Genomic DNA, 27,743 nt, shown 5'->3' on the forward strand with positions numbered 1-27,743 from the left:
TTCAACATGTCACTAACTCAATAAATAGTGTATAACTGCCAAAAAGAATGGAAGATTGATCATTGTCATTTCTCTGTGATGCTCCCTGCACTGTTCACACTCATACACAGACCTCCCAGAGCACTCTTGCCGGAGTGGCGGTCTGGTGTAGCTGTTCTGCTCTGATCTCATGTAGTAATGAATTGCGAAAGTCCCCCCAATCACAAAATCGCCATTCATAGAAAGACCAGGCATCTGAGGATCCGGCCTCAGTCTGCAGCTGACCGGATCAGATTTACATGCTGCTGGTCTGAGTTCAGTTATCCACAGCACTGATACACACATCATGAAAACTGAGATGATCGGCATGGTGTGCTCGGTAGCTCTCAGCCTTCTGAATGTCAGGGTGCGTGTATTTGAACTACCAGCACATCATGATGAAATCTGGGTGTGACTTCAGACTCAGGAGGCGTGTGCACGTCTTGAATAGTAATGGGAGTTACTCTGCCGCTTACCCTCTCTCTTAATCACTTAACAGAAAGCATATGTCTCTTATGTGCTCCAGTCTCACTGCATTTGTGGCATTTTTTTTCTTTTTCTTTTTTGTACATTTATACATATTAGCACTAAAGTTAGCGTCAGAGAAAGTCATTATAGTTTGAAACAACAGAAGCTCCAGACCACGTACATATGCTGAAGGAAATTTAGGTAACAGTTTTTATGAATGTCATGTTTGTAAGCATCTATAATCACATTCATAATGTTATAATGCATTCATAAGGCAGTTTAACCATGGTTATTACTATATATATATATATATATATATATATATATATATATATATATATATATATATATATATATATATATATATAAATGAAGTACACTGAATTACACTTTATAGCTATGTTTATTATTCATTATGTATTGTTAATGTTATGCATTATAAGTAGTGTTAGTAACATGTTTTACTCTCAGTGCCAAAGATGCCAGTCCCAGCATGAAGAGTGTAATGTAAAGACAAATAAAAAGTTAGATTTTAGGTCCTGGTACTTCCAATTCTTTATTTCTCACCGCTGGTGCTGTTAGAGCTGACTCTTCAGGGCTTCACTCATGAATACTGAGATGCTTCAAACAGGCTGTCCAGCCTAGATTTATTCCTACAATGTGCTTTTTTAAGCAGCGCTGTCACTTTAAACATGACATTATATCACAGCAAATCAAATACTGATCAAGCCCTCCCTTGAGTGCCCCTGAGTGATATCACAGTGTGTGAAGTTACTGTAAAGGCCTGGAGTGGGGGGGCTATCATAGTAGAGCGCTGTTAGTGTAATTTGTTCCCTCACAGTTTCTAACATCAAGCACTAGAAACCTCCAGACTGTTAAAGTACTACATTACACTAAAGTATTTCTCATTTGGACATGCAGTGTTAAGTTAGTGTTAAGCTAACGGTGGTGTACGTTGAATTTCACACACCGATTATCATTGACCGCTAGTCCGAACAGGCTCGCGGTAGCAGTTGGGAGAGCAGAGAATCCCAGATGACCCTGTCCCCTGCAACTTCCTCCAGCTCATTCCCGGGGACCCCAAGCCGCTCCCAGGCCAACTTGGAGACATAATCCCTCCAGTGGGTCCTAGGGCAAACCACGGGTCTTGTCCTGGTAGGCCGTGCCTGGAACACCCCCACCAGGAGGCGTCCAGGGGGCATCCGGATCAGATGCCCGAACCACCTCAGCTGGCTCCTCTCAATGCGGAGGAGTAACGGCTCTACTCTGAGCTCCTACCGGATGACCGAGCTCTTCACACTATCGCAGAGCGTGTAGCCCGCCACCTGATGAAGAAAGCAAATTTCCGCCGCTTGTATTTGCGATCTTGTTCTTTCGGTCATTACCCACAGCTCATGACCATAGGTGAGGGTTGGGATGTAGATCGACCAGTAAACAGAGAGCTTCGCCTTTTGGCTCAACTCCCTCTTCACCACTACAGTCCGGTACAGTGACCGCATTACTGTTGCCGCCTGTCCCAGCCTACGGGCATGCCATCCTTGTCCAGGCCAAGACCATGGACTCAGACTTGGAGGTGCTGATCCGCATACCAACCGCTTCACACTCAGCTGTAAACTGCTCCAGTGAGCGTTGGAGGCATCCATGTGATTCCGCCAAAAGAACAACATCATCTGCAAATAGCAGAGACGCCACCCTCCAGTCTCCACACATAATGCCCTCCTGACCCCGGCTATGCCCTGACACTCTGTCCATGAATATCACGAACAGGAGTGGAGACAGAGCACAACCCTGGCGAAGTCCAATGCTAACACTGAAAGAGTCTGACTTAATGCCAAGTATACGGACACAGCTCTCACTCCGGAAGTACAGAGATTGGATAGCCCGGAGTAGTAGCCCCGGCACCCCATACTCCTGGAGGACCTCCCACAAGATATCTCGAGGAACACGGTCATAAGCCTTCTCCAAGTCCACAAAACACATGTAGACTGGGTTGGCAAACTCCCATGCCCCCTCAACAATCTGTGAGAGGGTGAAAAGCTGATTAATTGTTCCACGGCTGGGACGGAACCCACATTGTTCCTCCTCAATCTGAGGTTCAACTATCGGTTGTAGTCTCCTTTCCAGCACCTTTGCATAGACTTTACCAGGGACGCTGAGCAGTGTGATACCCCGATAATTGGCACACACCCTCCTCCCCCTTTTTAAAAAAAGGGACCACCACCCCAGTCTGCCAGTCCAAGGGTACTGTTCCCGAGGTCCATGCAATATTGCAGAGGCATGTTAGCCATGACAACCCCGCAATATCCAGAGCCTTAAGCATTTCTGGACAAATCTCATCCACCCCCAGTGCCTTACCACTGAAGAGCTTACCAACTACCTCAGTGACCTTCACCAGGGAAATGGAACTTGACACCCCAGAAGCCTCTAGCCCTGACTCCCGTTAGGGAGGCATGTCTCCCGGATTAAGAAGTTCCTCAAAGTGCTCCTTCCACCGACTGACAATATCCTTATTCGAAGTCAGAGTTTCTCCACCCTTGCCGAATACAGCTTGGGCACAGCCACCCCAACCCCTCCTGATTCGCCGGACCATTGTCCTGAACCTCTTTGAGGCTGAACGAAAGTATTTTTCCAAAGCCTCACCAAACTCCTCCCATGCCCTGGATTTTGCTTCTGCGACTGTTGCAGCTGCCACCTTTTTTGCCTGTCAGTACCTATGTGCTGAATCGGGAGTCCTTTGGGCCAACCAGTCCCTAAAGACCTCTTTCTTCAGCTTAACGGCCTCCCTCACCACCGTTGTCCACCAGGAGGTTCTTGGGTTACCTCCCTGACAGGCACCCACAAGCTTTTGGCCACAGCTACGCCTGGCAGCTTCCACAATGGAGGTTTTGAACAGGGTCCATTCAGACTCCAACTCCCGGAGGTGGGAGTTGAAATCATTCTGAACAGGGGCCTCTGAAAGGCGTTCCCAGCACACCCTCACTATCCACTTGGGCCTACCGGATCTGACCATCAGTCTTCCCTGCCATCTGATCCAACTCACCACCAGATGGTGATCAGTTGACAGCTCAGCACCTCTCTTCACCCTAGTGTCCAGAACATATGGTCCCGAGTCAGATGAAACGACAACAAAGTCGATCATTGACCTTTGACCCAAGGAGCTCTGGTACCATGTACACTTATGAACATCCTTGTGTTCGAACTTGGTGTTCGTTATGGACAATCCATGCCTGGCACAGAAGTCCAATAACAATTCACCATTCGGGTTTAGATCGGGCAGGCCGTTCTTCCCAATCATGCCTCTCCAGGTCTCCCAGTCATTGCCAACGTGAGCAGTGAAGTCTCCCAGTAGGACTATGGAGTCTGTAGGTGGGACCCTTTCCAGAACCCCGCCCACTCGCTCCAGGAAGGCCGAATACTCTGACCTGTTGTTTGGTGCATACGCACAGAGAACAGTGAAAGTTTTCCTCTCTGCGATTTTAATTCGCATTGAGGCAACCCTCTCGTCTACCAGGACAAACTCCAACTGCCTGGTCACCAGCCAGGGACTTGTGAGTATCCCCACACCCGCCCGGCGCCTCTCACCCTGTGCAACCCCTGAGTAGGAGAGAGACCAACCCCTATCCAGGAGTTTGGTTCCAGAGCCGACACTGGATGGAGGTGAGCCCAACTATATTTAGTTGGTACATCTCAACCTCCTGTACACATTCCAGCTCCTTCCCCCCCAGTGAGGTTACATTCCAGACCAGGAATGCATATTGCTCCCGGCGACTTAGCTCTGAAGATCCCTAGACCACACAAGCCCTTCCGCCATGACAAGGCCCTGATCCAGGAAGGGTGTATGTTATAGTGTTTCGGCAAATACTTCAAATTGAAGCCTCACTCTTAACACTGGAGGGGGCTTTAGTAGAGTGTGCTTCACTCTACATAGAGCAGACAAATATGACTTATAAGCTGTTATATATATATATATATATATATATATATATATATATATATATATATATATATATTTTTTTTTTTTTTTTTTTTTTTTTTTTTTTTTTTTTTTTTGAACAGTGCTTATAATGCATCATAATGCATAAGAAGCATGGCTATTACTTGTAATGCATTTTTATAAATATTTTAGCCATGTTTTTGATGCATTATGAATGCATTATAACAGTTGTATTATGGAGAGTATTTGATTACTGCTGGATTCAAACTGGATTACTGTCTGATTCTTTGTCACAGCTTCTTGAAATCACACTGGACTCTGAGGTTATCATGATTGTTGTTATGTGTGTATCTTGTTGCTTTGTTGACATTTTTTGCCATCTGAAAGCCAAGGCAGAGACCTAAAAGCAGGTTTTACAGTGAATTTGAAAATGCATGTTTGTCCACAGCTATTGTCCACAGATATTTAGCACTTCCAGCACCTATCAAGGATATGCTTTTGCTTAAAATTAAACAATATTTTCAATTTATGTATCATAGAAGCCTAGAATTTTTTTTCTTAGAAAAAGCCAACTGGAAAGAATTTTTTTTATGATTATGAAATGATCTGAATTTAGGATTACTGTGTGTGTGTGTGTGTGTGTGTGTGTGTGTGTGTCACACACACTATTTATTTTGGTTAATTTCAAAATAATTTCCTGCAGCACAATTCTTCATAAAAATAAAAATGTATTCAATAATAAATCCTAGAAGGTAGGGTATACCCTGAAAAGGTATTGGAAGGCAGACAGACAGACAGATAAATTCATACACAAACACATATATAAACAAATTATGTATAAGGTCATAAAACAGTGCTACATAAAAAATGTGTGTGTGTGTGTGTGTGTGTGTGTGTGAGACTCAAAGAGGTTTAGGGGCAACTTTACCCATAAGGTGTTTCTTGGTATTCTGCTCTGGCCGAAACATTATTATGAAAAATTTTGGAGCAAAAATACAAGTAAACAAACTAAAGCTTGAGGCCAGAATAGCAAATATCTCTACAGCTACAGTGAACTTTCCAGGAGAGCTGACATAAGCTGGGATAAAGGTAACCCACACTGCACAGAATATGAGCATGCTGAATGTGATGAACTTGGCTTCATTAAATTTATCAGGCAGCTTCCGTGCTAGAAAAGCTAAAATAAAACACAGTAGAGCCAGAAATCCTATATAACCCAGCACAGCCCAGAAACCTATAGCTGAACCTAATTCACATTCCAGTATTATCGTTTCCTTGTAGTGCTTCAGATTTTTTAAGGGGAGAGGTGGTGATGTTGTCAACCAAATAACACAAATAAGGACCTGTATGAGAGTGAACATGAGAACACTGAGTCTCTGCTGTGGAGGCCCAAACCATTTCATGGCATTACTGCCTGGAAGTGTAGCTCTGAAGGCCATTAACACCACTATTGTTTTCCCCAGAACACAGGAGATGCAGAGGACGAAGGTGATCCCAAACGCTGTGTGGCGCAGCATACAGGACCAATCAGAGGGCTGACCAATGAAAGTAAGTGAGCAGAGAAAACACAGAGTCAGTGAGAAGAGCAGCAGGAAGCTCAGTTCTGAGTTGTTGGCTCGGACGATTGGAGAAGTTCTGTGTTTGTAGAAGACAACAGTCACACATACAGCCATGAAGGCCCCAGTGATGGAGAACGCTGTCAGGATTATGCTCAGAGTGTCGTCCCAGGACAGGAACTCGACAGGTTTCGGGAGGCAGACATTTCGCTGGGTGTTGGGCCAGAACTCAGGAGGGCAGTGCACACAGTTCAAAGAGTCTGAAACAAAAAAAAAAAACATTTAGGATCGCTGGGATAGGGTCCCGCACCCCCACAACCCTGAGGGAGAAGCGGTTTAGAAGGCATATATGTTTGTGTGTGTGTGTGTGTGTGTGTGTGTGTGTACTGCTGTCTAGGGATGTGAATCTTCAGGCACCTCAAAATTTGATTCGATTATGATTCAGAGGGCTGCAATGCCATTACAAAACAATTATCAATGCATCTCTATGTATCTTTATTTTTCTATACAGCATTTCTATTTTATCACTGTATTAGGACTTGGTCATTTTAAAGCAAATTATTTGTAATGATCCATAGTGAATTTATTTCAACATCTTTCAATAAATCAAATGCAAGTGATCTAGAAGGTTCTCATTCACTGCTCTTGTTTGAGATGGCGCTGCCACTAATCTGTGCTGTTGGGATGACATAAGATCCAGTTGAAATGGATGGCCACGCAACACGTTACAGCCGTCCTACCCGTTTAATTGAGTGATTTTATGACTTCGGTGTTGGTGTTGTTGTAGAGAGTCAGGGGTAACTGTGTCAGTCGGCTCCAAAGTGTGCAGCATAGCGCGAAAGCCCTGGTTTTCAACGACTGAGTAATGGCGTGCAGACAGCAGATGCATAGCAGCGATGTCTCGCTTGGCTAGTAGCTACAAAAAGGCAAAGATATTTAACAGAGACGAATCACTTGTTCGCATTTACAAGCAGTGCAGTTTGGTTTCCTGGAACATTAATTCTGCGATGAGAGACTGACAAGCACTAACGTTGCGAAGATGAAGTCGCTTCTCTTTCGAATTTCCCCGTTCCACCTTAAAGGGTGCAGCAGCTACATTCGGCTGCCTCAGGCAGAATTTAAGGTGTAATGGGAAAATTTGAACAAGAAGCTGGAGAATTAGAACCAACTTCAGCCTCGTAAAACAGCCGACAATTGAGAAAGGTTTTACACTAAGCTGCTCTACTTCTGAGGAAAGTTTTCTGGCGGAGATTGGAGGAAAGCAAAGTAAGTCCGCGTTTTCCTTCATATTTTTAGTCTATTCTAGGGTATTAACACATACTGCACATTAAATACTGTGGCTCTCAAGGTGATTTGATTTTTGTTGAAAGGACAAAATGGCTCTTAACAGTTATGTTGTGACTCCTGACCTGACCTGTTTTTTTAACGTACACTGTTAGAAATAAAGGCACTCTGCAGGTACATTTTTTTGTTAATCAAGGTACAATGTAAATGTACCCTCAAAGGTACAACAGAGGTTTGAGGGTCCAAATGTGAACCGTATGTAAGTTTCTCCCAGTGGAAAAGTACATTTACACACATTTTCATAACCTAATGTTTTAAGACAGAGCAGTAAAATAAAAAGCCTGGAGACGAGACGGGCTGTGTGGAGTCAGTACAGCTTACAAAATATCGTTTCATTGGATTATGGTACAGCTATGTTCCCTAATTAAAGATACTGGGATGTGCCCTGGAGGGTACCGCCCCAGAGACAAGAGGGGTACTGCCCCAGTGACAGTTTCAGGCCTTTATTTCTGAGAGTGTAGGGGCTACCGCTCGGATTTCTCGCTCATCCAGCTGTGTTTTGTTATGTGCCGCCACAGACTGTCCGGGTGCTGTCCTTACCCACTTCTGCTTTTTATGTTCCGTCAACATTACGGTATAAATGAAATGTTTAGGCAAACGATTTTTGACATTTACGAATCGATTCAGAATCGTTCACTTCCGCATCGCGATGCATCCAAGAATAGTGTTTTTCCCGCACCCCTAGTGGGACAGGACTAGGTCCACAGTATTGTGATGCGCAACCTGTCTTGTTACTGATCTCTCCTTCTGCACATGGTATACAGTCATAGCAGCAGACTGGCTTTCCTTTCTGCACAGCCTTCCTGGTTCCTGGAGGACAGCTCTCACTGCACACAGATCTTGGCACCTGAACGACATTAGACAAATGCAAATCTTTTTTGTTAGTCAAAAACATAATGCTCTGACATTCATATTGTAGTCCATAGATGGCTTTCAATTATTGGTCTGTATTGTAAACCCCAGTGTTGAGATATTCAACCACATAGATATTCAACCACATTTAAACCATTCTTTTTTGTGCATTATATAATTACTAAGGATTGATTAATGAGACGTGAATTTGAAGGTTTATATATAAAAAAGTTAGGCTGACTGATTAATACACATTCTGATGGTTCCTGTTAATTAGCTTATATTTTTTCCAAACATTTTATGGGTACTCTTCAAAAATGTTCTCTTGCGGTTATAAGACGTTATCTTCATGCCAAAATTAAGGTTTGGACAAATGTTACCATAATTTATTTTATTAACATGTTTTCTTCTGAGTTAGGGATACTTAATCCAAACTGAATATTTCATTATTTTAAAATAAATAATGATACAAATAAATATATAATTAACATAAATGTATAAAATATGTATACATATATAAAAAATCGCTAAACCCTGAAAAAAATGAAATTTGACTTAACGAACAGGAACTTGGTCTATTGTATATTTAAAAATTCATAAAGTTAATTTAGACAGTTATTAAAACTGACTGTGTTAGTTATGTTGATGTTCTGCTGACAGACCTGTGAAAAGATCAAAAACCTCTAGAAGGGCTGTACTGTACCTCGGTCTGTCCCCCCACCCAGCTGATAGGTCTGCTTATATTGATCTCCTGGCCTATTGGTTTGGAAGGATCATATTGGCCCACAGTCACGAAACCCAAACCACCATTTTCCTTAAATTGCCAGTTTATGAGATCGTAGCCAGCCACAGGATCACCATTGGAATCAAACGAGACCTGAAAACCATTCTTCATAGTGAAGTTCACTCTCTTGAGCTGGTTGAGTATCTGCAGAGGAACACATCATTTGATAAACCGTGAATGGAACTGTGATTGTGAGCTGTGATCTCTGATCAACTAGTTAAACGCATTGGCAAAAAAGGTATTTATTGATGAAAATTAACACGGTGAATGAAGGTCTACTATGTTTTCGAATACTTTGATCACTGTTGTTTCAAATGCTGGCTAACAAGTTTATCTCCATGAAAACGAGCTCAAAAAAAAAAAGAAGCCAAAGAAAACAGATGTATTTTTAATGTTTTCTTCATTCTATAACAATACTAACCACTTCAAGATGTTTGTCTTGTTGTCAATGACGCAAATATGTCTCAGCAGTGGCTTCACAGACGTGTATTATGTTGTTAAAATAAAAAATGTTAATGCTTTATTTTAAATTTATATAGGGAAAATTCTCTTTTCGTTACCCTAAATATATAAAATTATTTATTATAGTAACTCTTGAGCCAAGGTTCTTAATGAATATGAAAAAGAAACATTGTCAAAAAAAGAAACATATTTTTAAATAACTTCATGTATAAATATATTGGAGGAAGAAACAGTGACTTTGACATATGTAACCTAATTGAAATCAATTTTGGCATTTCAGATTGTTTTCTATAACTTTGTCCACACTGTCACCTTCATCTATTGTCAAATTGCTGTGCCACTGGTGACATTATAACACAATAAGTGATTTTAAAATTAGAACACCACGCCTAATGCTCCCGTGATGGAGAAACAGCTCATAGAGTCCACTTGCAATAACTAACTTAATACATATACAATTGGTAATATAAAATAATGCTCATTACAATAATAATTCTGCTTACGGCACAGAATGAAGTTTTATACCTGCAATGGTGTGAATTTAGCGCTCTTGTCGCACTGCGTGTCATTACAGATAACACCGTGGATGGCATGCGCTATGGCATACGTAGCTTTATACACCGTGTTAGATGCGCGCAGCTGCGACGTGTCTGTATACGGGTTCTGCAGCGCGCGGATATCCTCGCTGCCGTCACATTGCCGCGCGCCCCCTGAGGAGCCTTTAAGGCTACAATTGAACGAACGCTCCCAAAACTCCGTCAGCAGAGGAGATTTCAGTGCTTGTGCTGGAGAGAGATCCAGAAGAAACTCACGGAAACCTGGAATCACCGAGCGGGGAACCCCAAATCCTATCGCCCCAGCGCACATGTTATATTTAAGAAACTCTGGATCAATGATCCACGCGTCGTTCCCGATCCACTGAAGTGGAGGCGGCGGCTGTCTTGTCAGTTCCTCTAACAGAAACCTCAAATCTCCTTCGTGAAGAAACGTTACTATTACCCGGGCTGTTGATGTCCGGATGACGTTCGCCACTCTCTCCAGTTTACTGCGCGGTTGTGTTCTGTAGTAGATCTCGGAGTACTCCACACAGATTCCCTCCTCCTGCGCAGCCTTTAGAAAAGACGCCATTCCATAATTTCCATAGTCTGTGTCGCTGTGCACTGCCCCAATCCATGTCCAGCCAAAATTCTTAACAAGTTTTGCTAGTGCGGCCGCTTGGTGGTGGTCACTTGGTATGGTCCTGAAGAAGGTAGGATACTGACGCTTATCGCTCAGACATGCGCAGGTTGCAAAGTAACTCACCTGATGTTCAGCATAGAAAATCGAAGAAAACGCGTTATCAAAAAATCCTGCTTTAACCTTAGTGTTAATTTATATGATATAATATGGTAATATTCAATCATTACTTCACACAGTGAAATAATTTTGGTGCAGTTTAAACTCACCTGTGGAATTCCAAAAGGACCCAGTATTCTGGTCAATGTAATTGACGTGGTGGAAGTAGAATCTCCCACCACAGCAGGAACAGCTGCACCTGCTGATTTCGAACAGGAATCAGTATCATTGAAAAATGGCTCCATGCCGTTTGCAAACTGAAATGCAACTTTAACAGCCATCGGTACTTCAGAGCACAAATCGTATATCTGGTATCCTAACGTGATTCCCGGCAGGAGATCTGTTCTGTTGTTGATCTCGTGGATTGTGAACTCCATGGCACGAGCGAAGCGCAGCTCCCTGAAATTCATACTGTTTAGAGAAAAATAAGATGTATTACGAACATTGACAGTTTTTTTTTACAAAATATTTTCATATGTCACTAACTAAAGAAGTTTCGCATAACTCCATAAAATATAAACTTGATTATTATCATTCTCTCTAGTGCTCCCTGCACTGTTCCCACTCACAGACAGACCTCCCAGAGCACTGCAGCTGGAGTGGCGGTCTGGTGTAGCTGTTCTGCTCTGTTCTCAGGTAGAAATGAATGGCGAAAGTCCCCCCAATCACAAAATCTCCATTCATAGAAAGACCAGGCATCTGAGGATCGGGCCACAGTCTGCAGCTGACAGGATCAGATTTACATGCTGCTGGTCTGAGTTCAGTTATCCACAGCACTGATACACACATCATGAAAACTGAAGTGAGTTGCATGGTGTGCTTGGCAGCTCTCAGCCTTCTGAATGTCAGGGTGAGTGTATTTAAATAGCCCCCACATCATGATGAAATGTGGGTGTGACTTCAGACTCAGGAGGCGTGTTTATGTCTGGAAGAGTAATGTCATTTATGTGTACAACTTGTATGTCTGTGTCTCTGGTGTTTTTAACTGCAGTTTATTGGAGTAAGTAATTATAGGCCCAGTGACAAAGTCATACTAAAATTGAGCGCACTTATACTCCTCCTACAACGTCTACTTATGCATTAATGCTTGCTTTTCTTTAATTTTCTTGTAAGACATTGAATTGGAGCAGACCCAATTATTATTTTTTTTTTTTATTGAAAAACAGTTTTGTGTGTTACTTTGCTACTTACCCACTCTCTTAATCACTTAAGAGAAAGCATGTGTGTCTCATGTGCTCCAGCCTGACTGCATTTGTGGCATTATATGCTGATTTTATTTGTACATTTCTAAATATTAGTCAGAAAAAATCACAATTGTTTGAAACAAGAGACACTCCAGACCATGCACATGTTGAAGGAAATTTAGATAATACTTTCTATGAATGGCACATTTGTATGCATCTGTAAATACATTTATAACATGTTGTCATGCATTCATAATGCATTGTATACATGGTTGTAAATATTGATAAAAGTGCATTACATTTTATAGCCATGCTTATTATGAATTATGAATTGTTAACATGATCCATTATAAGTACTCTTCATAACAAATTATAAGAGCTCATAAGTTGTATTTGTCTGCTCCGAGTAAAGTGAAGCATACTGTAACAGATTTAAAGGGACATATGGAGATTATTGGAATACTGCTGGGTTCAGATTGGATTACTGTCTGATTCTTTATCACACCTGTATGGAATCACGCAGACATTGAGATTATGTCCTTATGATTGTTTTTTGTGCATTTTTTTGCTTTGTAATTTAACTTTTTTTTTGCCATCTGAAGGCCAAGGCAGAGGCTTAAATGCAGGATTTACAGTGAATTTGAAAAAGGATGTTTGTTCATGGATGAATTTGAAGTTTCCTTTGAGGGCTGGGTCTGCTGATAACAATAACATGTAAATCACTTGTCTTTCTAAGACAAAACCAGACAATTTTGATATTGTGGCTGTTTTTCAGTAAGATAGCTCTTTAATGTCACACTGGCAAGAGAAAGCAGGGTTAAGCTATGCAAAAGCTTGCGGAAAACTGATTGGTTGATGGCAGCCATATATTTTGATTTGTAGAGTCATCTTTAGGAAATAATTTTTAATCTGTTCCAAAGACTGAAGTTGTTTAGTATTTCCAGCACCTATAAAGCATGCATATTTGCTTAAAATTAAATACTATTTTCATATTATGTATCATATAAGCTTATCATCCCTTCTTTTTTTTTTTTTTTTTAGAAAAGAAAACTCAAAAGATGTTTTAGTTGATTATGAAATGATCCCAAACGATTAGTGTGTGTCAGGGAAATTCTACCTAAAAATAAAAATGTTTTCAATTATTGAATGTAATGAACACACACACACATTCTAAGCTGCTTATCCTTTTGGGTCAGAGGGGGAGCTGGATACAGGATACACCATGGACAGGTCACCAGTCCTAAACAGGGCAAACTGATATATGCACTGACAGAAACATTCACACCTAGGGGCAATCCTACGTCCAAATGGCTTCACTGCATGTCTTTGGACTGTGGGAGAGAACCCATGCAGACACAGGGAGAACATGCAAACTCTACACAGAAAGGACCCTGGTCACCTGGCCAGGGAATCAAACCCATCCCTCCTTGCTGTGAGGTGACAGCGCTAGTATGTAGTCCCTGATGATGAATGAGGAAGGAGTATAGCAGAGGGAGATGTAGATGTGCAGATATTTTGTAATTCACAGTAAAACAAAATTGATAGGTTAGCAGCATGCATCTTTCATCAGTCCATGTCCACACAGCATGCTTGACGATGGTCATTTAGGTTGGCCCTAAAAAAAAAAAAATAGTACAGGGATGCTCATCACAGTGATCTGTTTTACAGTATAAGAAAAAAGAAACTTTATTCAGAATACTCATTGAATTCTAAAAGTCATATAGTGGAAGTTATGGTGCTTCATTATTTACTGATTTTCAATGAATTTTTTAATAGCACTTGTAATTGTTGCCTAAAGTCACCTATGAAATTTCAAAAACAAAAAAAAAGAAAGAAAAAACAACAGGATGCTAGGTCAGGTTGATTCAGAGGGTGGAAGGGGACTCTCTCACATGAGCAAGGTTATTTTTTTTAAAGGAAACAAGGTAATACTTTACAATACTGTTTCATAGTTAATAAGTAATTAATCAGGAACTAAGCAGGAATAAATAAGTTGTTCTGCATTAATGCTTAGGTAACAACCCTTAGATACCAAGGACTACTAATTACCTACTCAGTGGGTAAAAATGAACTAATGATTAGAGTAGTTCACTATTAAAAAACAATAAGGAGTGAGTCTCATAGAGAATTACTTAGAAACTCTTATTTCATAGAATAACTACTCATAAATTATAGATCAATTCAACATTATTTGCTCAGTTGCTAAGTGTGACAAGGTGACTGCTGAACTATTAACTGATGTAGTTTATTGCAACACTTCAAACAGTAGTGAAGTACACTACACACTATGCAGTCTCTACAATATAATCTATTACACCCTCCATTTCTAGTCACAGAAACAAGTATCATCAGAAAAGGCTGGGGCATCACACCACACTGTATTGACTGGTGTCCCTAATGGGTCAATTCTAATATTCAATTCTAGTATTATAAAATGAAACAAATGGTAACTCATTACTAATGAAGTAGGAGTTAACAATGAGGTGGAACAGAATTATAAAGTGAAACACATGGTAGCTTACTTTTAATAAACTAGGAGTTAATAATGATCAAGAACATTATTATGACGAAACACATTGTAACTAACAATTAATGAACTATGAGTAAATGAAGATCTGGATCAGTATTATAATTTGAAACACATAGTAACTCACTGTTAAATTACTAGCAATTAATGATGATCAGGAACAGTATTATAAAGCGAAAAACCATCAACCACTATTACTGAACTAGGAAATAATGATGACCAGGAACATTATTATGAAGTGATACACAGTAACTAACTGCTAATGAAGTAGGAGTTAATGATGATCTGGAACAGTATTATGAACTGAAACAAATAATAACTCACTATTAATGAACCAGGAGTTAATGATGACCAGGAACAGTATTATAAGGTGAAACACATAGCAACTCATTATTAATGAAGTAGGAGGTAATGATGATCTGGAATAGTACTATGAAGTGAAACACATGGTAACTCACTGTTGATGAACTACGAGTTAATGATGACCAGGAACAGTATTATAAAGCGAAAAACATAGTAACTCACTATTAATGAACTAGGAGATAATAATGAACAGGACCAGTATTATGAAGTGAAATACATGGTAACTCACTCTTAATGAACATGGATTTAATGATGACCAGGAACAGTATTATAAAGTGAAACACATGGTTGCTTACTTTTAATGAACTAGGAGTTAATAATCATCAGGTGAAACACATTGTAAATCACTATTAATGAACTAGGAGTTAATGATGATCTGGATCAGTATTATAAATTGAAACACATAGTAACTCACTATTAAAGAACTAGCAGTTAATGATGATCAAGAACATTATTATGAAATGAAACAGATAGTAACTAACTGTTAATGAAGTAGGGTTTAATGATGATCGGGAACAGTATCATGAATTGAAACATGTAGTAACTCATTATTAATGAATGAGGAGTTAATGATGCCCACCAACGGTATAATCTAGTGAAACACATGGCAACTCACTGATAGTGAAGGAGTTAATGATGATCTGGAACAGTACTATAAAGAGAAACACACAGTAACTCACTACTAATGAACTAGGAGTTAATGATGACCAGGAACAGTATTATAAGGTGAAACACATAGTAATGCATTATTGATGAAGTAGGAGATAATGATGAACAGGACCAGTATTATGAAGTGAAATGCATGGTAATTCATTATTAATGAACAAGGATTTAATGATGACCAGGAACAGTATTACAAAGTGAAACACATAGTAACTGATTAATAAAGTATGAAGTAATAATGATTACGAACAGTATTATGAAGTGAAACACAGGTTAAGTCATCATTAATTAACTAAGAGTCAATGATCATCAGGAACAGTATTACAAAGTGAAACATATTAGAATTAGAGGTTAATGGTGATCAAGGATGTTATTATAAATTAAAGTACTTTAGATAAAATGGTAACTCTTTAGACTAAGGTTTGCCAATCAGTCATCAATTATTTAATAATCAACCATTCATTTCCCATTATTTAATTATTAGTTAACTTTTCATTAAGCATTAGCTGTCAGGTATTAACTGAGTAAGCATACATCAATTAGTATTTGAGTACACTGTTAGTTCATAAGTTAGTTTGTCATTAGATTATGGTCTACTTGCTCATTATTTGTGTACTAACTGCTACTTATTACATTGTTAATGAGCTCGTAAATTTTTATACATATAAAGAAGTCACATGATAATTTACTAGCATGTACATGTTAGTCTTGTTAATTATCTGTTGATTAACTTTCCATCACCTCCATATATTCAGTTACTTCACTTTTCTCACATTGCTTCTTGTTCATTAAAGATGCTCATGGTCATATCTGACAATAAGATGAGTGCACACAAATTCACAGATTTTTTTTTTTTCTCAACAGTTTTGTCTCTGGTATGTCTGTACAAACGCAGATCTCGTAGGATTGCATGTAAATTTGTGCATAAATACTGGCCATGTGGGTAACTAACTAAACTATTGTCAACATAATCTGTAATTCCAAAAATTTGAACAACAATAGAAAATAACAAAAATACTAATGTGTGTGCATGACAGTCCAGTACAAAAGTGGTTGTACTTACTTAACACATGCACTGATATAAACAAATGCTATTTCGTGTTCCATTTAAAGATATATTACACTGCATTAATACAGCATTTATTTGAGGGAATTAACACTAAACAATCACTCTACTGTGTTAACAACAAAGTATTTTGTTAATTATACACATTTCCTGTTATTGTCATTTTAATACTATTAGATCCCCACCCATGAGTATGGAGATTATAGCTTTAATGACAAACACTGCCATTTGATTGGATGGCTTCTGAAAGATCTTCATGAATTAGTGTGTGCTTTATGTAAGTGATATGTAAAAGAAGTGCTGCTAGGCTGGTTTAATGCAATGAGATTCATCATTTTTGCTCAAAACTCCACTTGTTTCCACATCAAAAATATATATATTATATATATATATATATATATATATATATATATATATATATATATATATATATATATATATATATGAATCAGATACAGAGTAGTTTATACCTTATATAATGCAATAAAACATATACATTTTATACAAATTTGATGATTAAAGGCCATTGGATCTTTACATGTTCAACAAATTACTCCTTAAATTCCTCTTAATCTTTAATTACTTCTTAATATTCCCTTACATAACCATTAATTACTGCTTTTGTGTCCCTCCAAGTAAAGAGATAACCTTTTCCATCAATTATATTATGAACTAATGCTTAAGACATGATCGATATATCCATTGCTCTTTACTTCGTTTGTGTCCCCTCAAGTAAAGTGGAAATACACATACCTTCTCAAATGTTTGTTCTGTTTTTAATCAAGAAACCAAAAAGAAATCAGGAACTGTTCAGCTTCTTTGTTAAAATCAAAATAATTAAATATTTCTGTTTCTGTGATTCAGCGTTTCTTTGTAACTTTCCAAAATACAAATACATCATTCAAACACTTTTGCATCTTCAAAACTCTACAAAGGAAAAACTGTTGGAAATACAAAAAAAAAGACAGGACAAAATTATATCTTCTTTTCATGTTTAAAAAGAAACAGAAATACACAAACACATAAAATGCATTTGTGTGCACTCTTCTTACAATCAGATGTGACAATAAGTATCTTTAATGAACAAGAACTAATGCTAGAAAAGTGAAGCAACTGCATAGATGGAGGTAATGGAAATTCAATTAACAGATAATTAATGGGACTAACACATAAGTGTTAGTATATTATCATATTACTTCTTTATATGAATAAAAAAGCTTATACGTTTTTTTTAACAATGTAATAAGCAGCATTTAGTACACAGATAATGAGCAAGTAGGCCATAAACTAATGACAAACTAACGTATCAATTAACATTGTACTTAATTGCTAATTGATACGAGCTTAATCAGTTACTAAGTAATAGATAATGCTTAATGAAGAGTTAAATAATGAGATATTAATAATTGATTATTATATAATTATTCATTCTTAAGGTCCAGTGCCACTGTTTGACCAATTGTTTTACCCAAAAAATTACTATAAATCTAATTGAGAATAAAATGACTTTCAAGAGATTTGTTGTTAATTAAAAATATATAATCTAACCTTTCCAACTCAAGTGAGATAATAGCTAGTGGATGGAAATTGGCTTTGACCAAACTTGGGAGAAAAGCTGCATAAACATAAACACCATTTCCATAGGTGCTTGTTGAATGTTTCTTTTGAAATCCATGGATATTAATATGGCATCGGTCCCATCTTGCATACAATTTACATTCTAATAATGGTCTGTACCTAACCTTCATTCTTGTCCTAAGCCTTACCATGTAGTAATACTGACCACAGTGTGAAATTAATATTAGTAACAATATTTAAAGGTTTAAAGGTTAGGGTTTCACATGAGGTTTGGTCAAGGTTGGTCAATTTAATAGACATTAAAAGAATGGAAGTCAAATGGAAGATTTATAGTGGTTTTCCCATATCACTGAGGTAAAGGAATTGACACTTTCTGCTAGATTTTGGGTGGAATTTTGCTGTAGGAATTTGCTTCTATTGAGCCCTAAGGGTATTAGAGATGTTGAGCACGTGTTGATTGATAAGGCCTGGCATGTGTGATAGAGGTGATACTTACGGTAGCATTGATACTGAGTAATGGGGAGAGAGAGACGGCCATCCACCAAATCTTGATAAGGTCTTCCATTAATAGTCGAACATTTTATGAAATTTTATTGTTTTCTGAAAATCATATGCCCATCTTGAAATTAATGGCAGCAACACATTTTGAAATATTTTCCCACTCTTGTTTGATATAGGATTTCAGGTGCTGAAATTTTCGGGGGTCATTTGTTATATTTTTCATTTCTTAATACACCAAATCATTTAAGTGGTCACAGATCATCTGGACTGGAGGCAGGCCAGGTTAGCATGAGGACTCTTTTAATGCTGTAATACATGCAGAATGTTGTTTTGCACTGTCTTGCTGAAATAAAGGTATTCCCTAAAAAAGATGTCATCAGGATGGCAGCATATTGTGCTAAAACATAACATATATATATATATATATCATTCAGCATTAATGGTGCCTTCACAGATGTGCATGTCACTCATGCCTTGTGAACTAATGCACCCCTTTACCATAATGAATACAGGCTTTTGAACTGTGCACTGATAACAAATCAACTTTAGCCTAAAGGACATAGTGTCCATGATTTCCAAAAATAATTTCAAATATTTGTCTGACCACAGGGCACTTTTCCGCTTCCACTTTAAATGAGTCTAGTCTATTTAAATGAGCTTGGGCCCAGAAAAAATGGCTAAGTTTCTTGATCCTGTTAATATGCGATTTCTTCCTTGTATTTTACAGTTTTAGTGGACACAGCGACAAACCTGTTTTCATAGACAGTGGTTTTCAGAAGTGTTTCTAAGCCCATGCAGTTATTTCCACTACATAATCATGTCTGTTTTTAATGAAGTTTGACCTGAAGGCCCAAAAATCATGGCCAGCAAATAACAGTTTTTGGCCTTGTTACTTGCATATAGAGATTTCTCCAGATTCTCTGAATGTTTTAATGGTACTATATAGTGTAGATGATGAAAAGCAAACATAAACGTTATTCTTAGATGGTTGCACTATTTGCCTGTGTAGTCTTTCATAGACTTATGAACCCCTCCTCTTCTTTACTTCTGAAAGACTCTTTTATATTTTATTTTATACCCTGTCATATTACTGACCTGTAGTCCATCAACAACCTGGTGTTCTTGTAGAATTACACAACTTTATCAGCCTTTTGTTGCCCCTGTCTCAACTTTTTGGAACGTGTTATTGGCATCAAGTTCAAAATGGGCATATATGTTAAAAAAAAAAACAAAAAAAAAACAACAAAATTACTCAGTATCAACATATGTCCTCTTTTTACTAATTAAAGATATAAATGATGCACATCATTGCATTTTTTATGTATATTTTGCAAAGAATCCTAATGGAAATGCTGCTGCAGAACTATTATCTAAATGCTGAAATGTTACTTTATATATTATCATTTACTACCATTTAAATAATAAACATATAAAGCTTACTTTTCTTTCCTAGTGAAAAAGAAAATTAGGAAACAAGGCATGATATTCCATGAAAGCAATGTTATACATATTTAAACACTTGACTTAAAATGTAATTTAATGTTAAAAATTTGTTGGTGAAGCTATTAAATAAAATTTATTATATAGAGTGATAAACCGTGGTGTGACATGTATGCATCTCAAAGAGGCTTGGAGGGTGTTTTACCCATAAGGTGTTTCTTTGTATTCTGCTCTGGCCTGAACATAATTATGAAAAACTTGGGAGCAAAAATACAAAAAAATAAGCCGATGCTTGAGGCCAGAATAGCAAATATCTCTACAGCTACAGTGAACTTTCCAGGAGAACTGACATAAGCTGGGATAAAGGTAACCCAAACTGCACAGAATATGAGCATGCTGAATGTGATGAACTTGGCTTCATTAAAGTTATCAGGCAGCTTCCGTGCTAGAAAAGCCAAAATAAAACACAAAAGAGCCAGAAATCCTATATAACCCAGCACAGCCCAGAAACCTATAGCTGAACCTAATCCACATTCCAGTATTATCCTTTCCTTGTACTGCTTTAGATTTTTGAAGGGGAGAGGAGGAGATATTGTCAACCAAATAACACAAATAAGGACCTGTATGAGAGTGAAGGCAAGAACACTGAGTCTCTGCTGTGGAGCCCCAAACCATTTCATAGCATTACTACCTGGAAGTGTAGCTCTGAAGGCCATTAACACAACTATTGTTTTCATTAGAACACAGGAGATGCAGAGGACAAAGGTGATACCAAACACTGTGTGGCGCAGCATACAGGACCACTCTGAGGGCTGACCAATGAAAGTAAGAGAGCAGAGGAAACACAGAGTCAGTGAGAAGAGCAGCAGAAAGCTCAGCTCTGAGTTGTTTGCTCTGACGATGGGAGAAGCTCTGTGTTTGTAAAAGACAGCAGCAACACATACAGCTATGAAGGCCCCAGAGATGGAGAACACTGTCAGGATGATGCTCAGAGTGTCGTCCCAGGACAGGAACTCCACAGGCTTGGGGAGGCAGTTGTCTTGCTCAGTGTTGGGCCAGAACTCAGGAGGACAGCCCAAACAGTTCAGAGAATCTAAGAGATTTGAAAAGAATATACAGAACCTAAAATTGACAGTAAGCCCAACGGAATGAAAACTAAGCTTTCACTGTCCTGAGCAAAATTGCCCTTTTTTTTTTGATACACAACCTGTCATATTACTGATCTCTCCTTCTGCACATGGTATACAGTCAAAGCAGCAGACTGGCTTTCCTTTCTGCACAGCCTTCCTGGTTCCTGGATGACAGCTCTCACTGCACACAGACCTTGGTACCTGGAAGTTATTAGACAAAGGGAAAGGTTATATGGTCATAGTGGTTGTTTTTTTTTTTTTTTTGTGCTTTTCAGTATGTAAAACTGACTATGAAAGTTTAATTGATGCTTCAGTGGTTTATAAGTACATTTTCTATCAGATGTATGTCACCTTAGCTGTTTCTTTTAAGAAGTTTTTGTATTTTTAAAATTTTATAACAGGTTTTATCAAATGCAAAAAAAAGATATTACAGATAATTTATATATTTACCACTGATCATAATTTTATTTGCAGTTTACCTGTTCAGTCTGTAGTACTGGTAAAATGGTAAACAATGTATATTTAGACATGTAATTACCATAGAGGAGCAAAGAAATCTTTTGTTTTACTGATTATATTGTAGTCTATTCTTCACTGAATTAGTATAAAGTTCTTTGATTTCAGTGTTCATTTACTGCTTTCATTTACCAAGCATTCATAGCAATACAAAGAATAAATGTCATGCAATTGTTCTCTGTTTAATTAGTGTTACTAAATTATTTTATGTTTTAATATTTTTCATTATTTAGAGCAGCATGAACTGAAAACATTTGAAGACATTTTAGGCAGTAATTAATGCAAATGATATGATTTCGCTAATTTTAGATTGACAGTTTACATTGATTGTCAAAGACATATTGCACCCTACCTCAGTCTGTCCCCCCACCCAGCTGATGGCTCTGCTCATACTGAACTCCTGGCCTCTTGGTCTGGAGGAGTCATAGTGACCCACAGTGATGAAATCTATTGTGCCATCTTTCTTAACCTGCCAGTTTATGAGGTCGTAGACGGCCACAGGATCACCATTGGAATCAAACCAGACCTGAAAACCATTCTTTGTCCTGAAGTTCACTCTCTTGAGCTGCTCGAGTATCTGCAGTGGAATAAAAAATCGAATACCTTTAAATAAGACTGTGATTTTGAATAGGTGATCTTTTTTTTTTTTTGAATGAATGAATGAATTACTAAAACAATATCTACTTATCATGGACGAATATGAACATGATGACACATTATAAAGGAGTATGTGGACCATTCAGTTACTGCGGTGACAAATGGTGTCTCACATCTTTGAGACATTATAGACGAACTCAAAGTAAAATTCAAGTAAAGAAAAGAGACCTGTATTTATTACTTTTTTAGAATTGAATGTTCCAGAATTAACCAGTATGAAATTGTGATTAAAAAAATGTTGTTTTGGCAATTTTTGTGAAATTGTGCACCAAAAACAATATATTCTATCAGTGGATTCAGAGATGTTGAAAAATGTTGTTATGAAAGGCCAAATTGCTGACTGATATTTTTCAACTTTTTAAATTGTAATCTTATATGAAAAATTATTATGAATTTCGGAAGTAAAATGCATATGCTTCAAAATAAACAAATATTTTCTCCTAATAAACGACTTCTAATAAGACATTTTATTGTACGAATTCAAAAATGTTCGTATTTTCGTACTAAAAAAAATTTTTTTGTTGTTGTCATTTTGTGGTAGATTAGTAAGAACATGCCATTAAGCGAAAAAAACACTGTTTTTTATATTTGAAAAAATATAATATTTGAAGAAAAGGTATTTGACGCTGTTCTTTATCATGAAGCTAGGCTTTAAAATATTAAACAAAATACCAACGTGTCGCTCTTACTTCCACAACGACAAATCAGCCCAAATAGCCAATTTACGATATAAGGATTAATGCATTCAATACATACATATTTTACAATACACTCACACTCATTCAAGTTATAAGACAAGCTAAGGGGCTGTTTTAAATACATCAGTTTTATACCTGCCATGGTGTAAATTTAGCGCTCTTGTCGCACTGCGTGTCATTACAGATAACACCGTGGATGGCATGCGCTATGGCATACGTAGCTTTATACACCATGTTAGTTGCACGGAGCTGCGATGTGTCTGTATACGGGTTCTGCAGCGCGCGGATATCCTCGCTGCCGTCACATCTCCGCGCGCCCTCTGAGGAGCCTTTTAGGCTACAGCTGAACGAGCTCTCCCAAAACTCCGTTAGCAGAGGAGATTTCAGTGCTTGTGCTGGAGAGAGATCCAGAAGAAACTCACGAAGACCTGGAATCACGGCGTTGGGGATCCCAAATCCTATCGCCCCAGCGCACATGTTAAAGCTCAGAATATCTGGATCTATGATCCACGCCTCGGTACCGACCCACTGAAGGGGAGGCGGCGGCTGTCTTGTAAGTTCTTCCAATAAAAACTTCATGTCGCCAGAAGCAAGAAACGCTACTATTACCCGCGCTGTTGATCTCCGGATGACGTTCGCCACTCTCTCCAGTTTACTGAGCGGTTGTGTTCTGTAGTAGGACTCGGAGTACTCCACACAGATTCCCTCCTCCTGCGCAGCCTTTAGAAACAACGCCATTCCATTATTCCCATAGTCGGAGTCGCTGCGCACTGCCCCAATCCATGTCCAGCCAAAATGCTTGACAATTTTTGCTAGCGCGGCCGCTTGATGGTGGTCACTAGGCACAGTCCTGAAGAAGGCAGGATATTGACGCTTATCGCTCAGACATGCGCAGGTTGCATAGTGACTCACCTGTAATTCAGCGTACAGAAAGGAGAAGAAAAAAAAAACAGAAGGTAACGTTTTTGAGAAGCTTAATTGAATTATCGCACCTGTATATTAAAAAAAAAGTTAGTTATTACCAAATACAAACAATTACGTTAGAATTAGTGCAGCCTACAATCACCTGTGGAATTCCAAACAGACCCAGCATTCTAGTCATACTCATTGTAGAGGTAGAAGTGGATTCTCCCACGAGAGCAGGAACAGCGGCGGCTGCAGATTTTGAACAGGAATCAGTATCACTGAAAAATGGTTCCATGCCGTTTGCAAACTGAAATGCTACTTTGATTGCCATCGGCACTGCACCGCACGAGTCGTGTATCTGGTATCCTAACGTGATTCCCGGCAGGAGATCTGTTCTGTTGTTGATCTCGTGGATTGTGAACTCCATGGCACGAGCGAAGTGCAGCCCCCTGAAATACATACTGTTCAGACACATATGAAGAGAAAAAAAAAAACACACCCAGCTTTAGAGTTCCTTTTCTTCAACAAATTGCTTCTGAAATCCATAACTCAATAAGTAGCCCCTTACTGCAATACAGTAAATATTTAGTCATTATAATTTCACTGTAATGCCCACTGAAACTTTCAACTTCCCACTCATAGACACACCTCCCAGAGCACTGTAGCTGGAATGGCTGTCTGGTGTAGCTGTTCTGCTCTGACGTCGTGGTGAAATGAATAGCAAAGATCCCTCCAATCATAAAGTCTCCATTCATTGAAAGACCGGGCATCTGAGGATCAGCCCAAAGCCTGCAGGTGACCCAGTTAACATTACATGCTGCGTGTCTGGGCCAAATTATCCACAGAATTAATAACATTGTCATCAGACTTGAAGTGAGCTGCATTGCATGCTCGTTAGTGTTCAGCTCTCTGAAGGTCAGGGTAGCTGCCTTTAAATAGCTTGCTTGTTATGATGCTCTGTCGGTGTGAGGTTGGGCTCAGGAGGCGTGGTTATGGCTTGAATTGTAACTGCAGTGATGAACATAACTTCTTTATTTTTGTGTCTCTGCTGTAAGTTGTTACTAAGGCCATGTTAAAATACATTTCAACGCATCATATCTAACACATTTTTAAATTAACCTAATTAGAGAACAGAATAGCTTTAAATATGACCATAATTATCAAGTTTAATAATAATAAATATACATTTTGAAGGCTTATACAATTAAATTAAATGAAGCAGCTTTTAAAATAATAATTAAAAAGAACAACAAAAAGATATCCTAGGGAACATTTACTTAACTTGTATGTCATTGAACAAAACACTTTGACAACAGAAATTATCCTTCAGTTATCTTAATATTAGTTCATTGGCCACAAAATTTTACTCTAGCCAGGTTTCTTTTTTTTTAGTTTAAAAGCCACATTATTTTTTTTCCAGTGATGGAGAATAAGCATTATATTTCATTGTAAATCTGGTTTTCATTTAATAATTTTAAGTTACTTTCTATTTATTGCCAGAAAACATTTTTTATTAAACTTTTCAATGAAAAATACATGTTCTATTGTACTACTCATAGAGTTTTATCAAATCTTTTTTTATTATTATTCTTTTGTCAAAAGCAAGTAGTCAGTCACATATTTTATTCTCCCAATGCACATATGATCAACATAAAAAAATAATTTGTGATGGGACTTCTTTTTTTTTTCACTAAGAAGCTCAATGTAAATCAATATTGACTGCATGGAGAAAACAACAGTAACTTCTGTGGCATTTCACAGGCTCTGTATTTCAGTGGGAACTCAATGGCCATGGCATGTAAAGTTGTAACTGCTTTTATCACACCCCTGTTCAATAAATAAATAAATAAATGTTGCTGGTGTCACCCAGCATCATGGATGGATTATTGCCATTACCACTATCTGGGAAGCAAAAATGCAAAAGGTGTTTGGGATCTGCTGGCAGAACACCATGATAACCTAATGGCATTGACCATGGCTCTCCAGGCTTGTTTTGGGCAGGTGCTGGAAGTGCCATTGTCCAGGAAACTATTTCTAGACAGACAAAGACTAAAGGGAGAGCAGATTAGCATGATGGAAGATGTGAGCATGACAGTTTGGCAGGCATACCCAGGGTTTGAAAGGTGAGGCGGTAGGAATTGGTACTTTAGCATTTCCTGAACATGCTGCTGCCCGAAGGACAAAGAAGGCATGTGCAGCTTTCCACACCAACCAGACTTCCAGCAGCCAACGGTGAGGCAGGAAGCGAGGTAACACATGCAGCAGAGGAGCTCAAGGAGGAGACGACATGCAGAGTGCAAATGAGTGAGTGCCAGCAGAGCAACTAATGTAGTGGCAAACGTGCCAGCCAATGATACACAACTGGAGTGGGGCTACGCAGTGAAGAAAACAACTCCCAGTTTGTTTTGGGGTGAAAGCTTGGTTTTCTTGGCAGTGGCAGGATCATGTTTGACCTCAAGAAGGAAAAGCTGGTTCTGCTGAGGAGACAATAATCTGTGCCACAGTCATTTCAGGGTTTTTGCAGGGTCAAAGTGCCCTATGCCAGCTGCCCCATGCATATACCAATCTCATTTTAATGCGGGATGCACAGTAACAGACATGTTTACCGGGCACTGGTTCCTCCATGGTTCAGCCCTTGCATAAACCGATGCCTTACCAATCCACTTGGGGCACCTTGTCAGTGGATATATGGTTTTACAGCTATCCTTTCCACACACAGCTAGGCATTGGGGGTAGCAAATGGTTGCTCAAGGGCCTCAACATGCAGTAATCATATCAACACCAAAGGCTCAGTGTGCAGCAGAGAGAGTTAAACAGGGCCCAGGGGATTACTACTCTTGTCATCATACCCAGCTGCATGGGACTTGTTTTAGGGTGCTATGGGGAGCTCTGCCATGCACAGGAGGGGCTGCAGTGGCATGAATGCAACCCAAGGCAAGGACTGAAGTTATTTGCTCACACTGGCGACACAAAGTTTGGGAAGTGTGGCCATGCATGCAGCATGAGTTTAATATCAGGTGCATACCCTTCTAAAAATGACTGTTATTGGTATTGTGTCTGGATTGCCGAATGTTTGTGTGTATGTGCCCATAGTTTACTGTGAGCGTGAAGCGTGAGGCTGATGAAACCTCCCTCCATGGCATTGGCTGTATGTTATAAACATTTCTGCCCTGGGACTCTCACCTTGCCCTCGTGCCTCTTGTTGCCGGCACCGTCCTCCTCCTCCCGCCATCACTCGCGTTGGGCTTTGTGCTCCGTCCCCTCCTCACTCGCGGCTCTTTCCCTCCTCGCCGAGGTTTGTCGTCGCTGGGTTAGGGCCCTGCCAGCTCTCGTTCGCGCTCTGTCATCTTTATTACTTGTTTTCAGAGTTAAAGTGTGTTTTTATTAGGTTAGAAATTCTATTATTACTGACACACTAAACAGTTTTGGCTAGTTAGAGTCTGTTAGCTTGTTGAGTAGCTCTGTCTCAAACTTGGGGTATTTGATTCTGTGTACAAAACACAGCAAGCTAACGTTGGCTAGTTGAGTTAGCCTAGTTGATTGCTAGCTTGCTTAGTTGCTAGTTGCTAAGATATCAGTTGATAGCTGAAAATGTAATATAAATTGAATATAGAGCTGGAATTTCATAGTCATGTAAAATATATGTTATTTTGCTTTTTTGTTGTTGTGAGCTGATGAGCTAACGTCAAAGTTAACTAGCTAGAGCAGCTAAGGTGAATTAATTAGTGAGTGAATGATTAGTTAGTGAGTCGCAGCGTGGA

The 27,743-nt window shown here is 38.8% G+C and overlaps 2 pseudogenes; one reads left to right on the forward strand and one right to left on the reverse strand.

Annotated features, from left to right (window-relative positions):
• The window catches only part of LOC108434107, a 212,065-nt pseudogene that overhangs the window by 121,917 nt on the left and 62,405 nt on the right, over nucleotides 1-27,743 (forward strand).
• Nucleotides 20,505-24,797, reverse strand: LOC119263716 (annotated as a pseudogene).

This window comes from Pygocentrus nattereri, chromosome 7 (genome assembly GCF_015220715.1).
Source record: "Pygocentrus nattereri isolate fPygNat1 chromosome 7, fPygNat1.pri, whole genome shotgun sequence".
NCBI classification, from domain to species: domain Eukaryota; kingdom Metazoa; phylum Chordata; class Actinopteri; order Characiformes; family Serrasalmidae; genus Pygocentrus; species Pygocentrus nattereri.